We start from the raw sequence: 4,633 nt of genomic DNA on the forward strand, positions 1-4,633 counted from the left end.
AGGGGAGGGGATTGTAGTGTGGGGGGGGTAGAGGGGATTGTAGTGTATTGGGAAGGGGATTGTAGTGTATGGGGGAGGGAGGGGATTGTAGTGTATGGGGGAGGGAGGGGATTGTAGTGTATGGGGGAGGGGATTGTAGTGGGGGGGTAGAGGGGATTGTAGTGTGGGGGGGGGGTAGAGGGGATTGTAGTGTATGGGTGGAGGGGATTGTAGTGTATGAGAGAGGGAGGGGATTTTAGTGTATGGGGGAGGGAGGGGATTGTAGTGTATGGGGGAGGGAGGGGATTGTAGTGTGGGGGGGTAGAGGGGATTGTAGTGTATGGGGGGAGGGCATTGTAGTGCATGAGGGAGGGAGGGGATTGTAGTGTATGGGGGGAGGGGATTGTAGTGTATGGGGGAGGGAGGGGATTGTAGTGTATGGGGGAGGGAGGGGATTGTAGTGTGGGGGGGTAGAGTGGATTGTAGTGTATGGGGGAGGGAGGGGATTGTAGTGTATGGTGGAGGGAGGGGATTGTAGTGTATGGGGGAGGGAGGGGATTGTATTGTATGGAGGGGATTGTAGTGTATGGGGGAGGGAGGGCATTGTAGTGTGGGGGGAGGGAGGGAGAATATTGTAGTGTGGGGGGGAGGGAGGGGATTGTAGTGTATGGGGGAGGGAGGGGATTGTAGTGTATGGGGGAGGGAGGGGATTGTAGTGTATGGGGGGACAGAGGGGATTGTAGTGTATGGGGGAGAGATTATAGTGTATGGGGGAGGGGTTCTGCAGTGTATGGGGGAGGGGTTCTACAGTGTATGGGGGAGAGAGGGGATTGAAGCGTGAGGGGGAGGGAGGGTATTGTACTGGGGGAGAGGGAGGGGATTGTAGTGTATGGGGAGGGGATTGTAGTGTATGGGGAAGGGAGGGGATTGTAGTGTGGGGGGAGGGAGGGAGAGGATTGTAGTGTATGGGGGAGGGAGGGGATTGTAGTGTATGGGGGAGGGGATTGTAGTGTGGGGGGGGTAGAGGGGATTGTAGTGTATGGGGGGAGGGGATTGTAGTGTATGAGAGAGGGAGGGGATTGTAGTGTATGAGGGAGGGAGGGGATTGTAGTGTATGAGGAAGGGAGGGGATTGTAGTGTATGAGGGAGGGAGGGGATTGTAGTGTATGGGGGAGGGGATTTTAGTGTATGGGGGAGGGAGGGGATTGTAGTGTATGGGGGAGGGAGGGGATTGTAGTGTGGGGGGTAGAGGGGATTGTAGTGTATGGGGGGAGGGGATTGTAGTGTATGAGGGAGGGAGGGGATTGTAGTGTATGGGGGGGAGGGGATTGTAGTGTATGGGGGAGGGAGGGGATTGTAGTGTATGGGGAGGGAGGGGATTGTAGTGTGGGGGGTAGAGGGGATTGTAGTGTATGGGGGGAGGGGATTGTAGTGTATGGGGGAGGGAGGGGATTGTATTGTATGGAGGGGAGGGGATTGTAGTGTATGGGGGAGGGAGGGCATTGTAGTGTGGGGGGAGGGAGGGAGAATATTGTAGTGTGGGGGGGGGGAGGGAGGGGATTGTAGTGTATGGGGGAGGGAGGGGATTGTAGTGTGGGGGGGAGGGGATTGTAGTGTATGGGGGAGGGAGGGGATTGTAGTGTGGGGGGGGGGGGATTGTAGTGTATGGGGGAGGGAGGGGATTGTAGTGTATGGGGGGGATTGAACGATAAATGTCGGGTTGGAGATTGGTGTGGGGGAGGGGAGATGTGAGGGCAGGAAATCAGAGAGGAGCTCCTCACACACACAGAACAGTGGATCATTTAATAGGAAAAGACACCCAAATACACCACCACCTCCCCTCCCGGGTAAATTGCTGTCACGGGTGAACCAAAGGAGCTGGAGAACCCACAATTGTACCACAGGTGGCCAAGACACTCCCCTACAGCTGAGAAAAATTTCGGGGTTCAGGGATGTAAGGCCGCGGAGCAGTGACCCCGAGAACCGGGCCGTGACCTAACCGGGAGTTGACCAGGTTTAACATTGGAGTCTATGGCAGGGGGAGGCCCGGTTCTCGGGGTCACTGTTTTGCGCCCTTTCATCCCCGAACCCTGCGGTACAATTTTGGGGTCTCCAGCCCTTTTGGTTCGCCCGTGACAGCAATTTTCCCGCGGCGGTATTCTCTGCGTCCCAACGGCTGTTCGTTCAGCACATGCGCAGTAGTGCAATATCACGGACACACGGAAAGCGGGCGCAGGGACACATGGGTTTTATTAATATAGATATGTCATGAAATCAGAATGCTATATAAAAAAAGAATGACTGAATTGACCTAAAATGTAAAACAATTTGCAATAAAGAAGACAATGTGTGCAGGTGATTGTGCATTTCTCCTTCTGCCCCCCCTCCCCCCATGATTCTTCCCCTTATATCCCAGCCCAGTATATATCATACACAGACACAGACACATCACTGCCATGCAAATCCATTTATTTATAGAGAGAGAAAAGCAGAAGAAAGATTTCCATGTTACAGGAGAAGATCTGACATCTGATCTGATCAATATAAAGATTATTGATGAACCTCCAACTAATCAATGTAACTTTCCTGTGATCAGATGAATGGAATTCCAGACTGTGTACAATGGATCAATTCCAGAGATCCAATGACTGAAATCCATTCATCCTCCAACACAGATTTACTGACCGACCTTCCCGGAATCTGTGTGTGGAATGTCCATATCACAGATTGTTCCCAGGAAAGAAGTCATTATTGATGGATAGAAGAAGACCATCATCCTCTATACAAGTCACTCCTCCATTTCTAATAAACATCGCCTATTCCCCAATGGAAACATTTGTATCTTTACACAGATCTGATCTCTGTGTGTACGGAGTGAGCGCAGAGTCCGGATGATGACACAGAGAAGGAAACATTGTCAGATCATCAGAAACACTGCGACACCCAACTAGACATCTCCTTTACTTTCTAATCAACATCGCCTATTCCCCAATGGAAACATTTTCCTTTGTTATATAAAAGTAACATTGTGATAATGTATTATTTTGGCAGTTTGCTATATTGTTAACGAAAAACAATTTCTATACCTTCAAATATGTTCATTTTTAAATTCAATCAATAAAAAGAAATGTAAAATTTATACATACAATCTGAAGAATTTAGAGAAAAGGAACTTAAAATGTGGATTTTTTTAGGTAATTTAGTTCAATGGAGATCTTTCTATTCTGGTCTCTTTTTTAAACAATTTGGAAAATGTATATCAAGGAACTCTTGGAATCTTTTTGGGTTCTCTCACCCTTTAGAGGACAATGTTTCAGTTTCTGGAGGTCTTCATCAGATCAGGATTGGTGTTCTCTGGAGGTCTTCATCAGATCAGGATTGGTGTTCTCTGGAGGTCTTCATCAGATCAGGATTGGTGTTCTCTTGAGGTCTTCATCAGATCAGGATTGGTGTTCTCTGGAGGTCTTCATCATATCAGGATTGGTGATCTCTGGGGGTCTTCATCAGATCAGGATTGGTGATCTCTGGAGGTCTTCATCAGATCAGGATTGGTGTTCTCTTGAGGTCTTCATCAGATCAGGATTGGTGTTCTCTGGAGGTCTTCATCAGATCAGAGTTGGTGTTCTCTGGGGGTCTTCATCAGATCAGGATTGGTGATCTCTGGAGGTCTTCATCAGATCAGGATTGGTGATCTCTGGAGGTCTTCATCAGATCTGGATTGGTGTTCTCTGGTGGTCTTCATCAGATCAGGATTGGTGTTTTCTGGAGGTCTTCATCAGATCAGGATTGGTGTTCTCTGGAGGTCTTCATCAGATCAGGATTGGTGATCTCTGGGGGTCTTCATCAGATCAGGATTGGTGTTCTCTGGAGGTCTTCATCAGATCTGGATTGGTGTTCTCTGGAGGTCTTCATCAGATCAGGATTGGTGTTCTCTGGGGGTCTTCATCAGATCAGGATTGGTGATATCTGGGGGTCTTCATCAGATCAGGATTGGTGTTCTCTGAAGGTCTTCATCAGATCAGGATTGGTGATATCTGGAGGTCTTCATCAGATCAGGATTGGTGTTCTCTGGGGGTCTTCATCAGATCAGGATTGGTTTAACTGGAATCTGGGCTCTCTGTAACAGGCAGGCCATGTATAAAAGCAGAAATCAGCAGAATAGAAGGCAATGCAGAGAACAGCACACAGCCTGGGATTTCATGGTAGAATGGTGGAGAAGGACAGTCCACCACATCTCACTTGGGAGCTGCCTCAGCCTCTTCAAATGGCAAAAGCTTCAGGGAGCGCACTTTATCATCCCAGCCAAATTGGTGATATTCTAGAATTATATCTCCTGGCAGGGCGACCATCTGATCCCCTATGTAATGCTCGTCAGAATACAGGATCCAGACTCCACCGACCACTTTATGTGATGAAACCATGTCCAATCCATAGGATTTAAGGGACTCTGCATCCTTTTTCAGGTTTAAAGATGTGCCGCCATAGTTGATGTCCTCCCACAGAGTAATCATTGGAGGATACAGACCGCCCACATGTCTCACAGAGCTGATTTTGTTCTCAATTCTTTTGATTGAGGGGTAGTCGCCGGGTTCTAAGTATCTGAAGTTCCCTTTAAAATCGACTTCACTGAAGACAATCCATGGATCTCCAGAGA

Source organism: Pelophylax lessonae, assembly GCF_965119305.1.
Source record: "Pelophylax lessonae genome assembly, chromosome: 1".
NCBI lineage: Eukaryota > Metazoa > Chordata > Amphibia > Anura > Ranidae > Pelophylax > Pelophylax lessonae.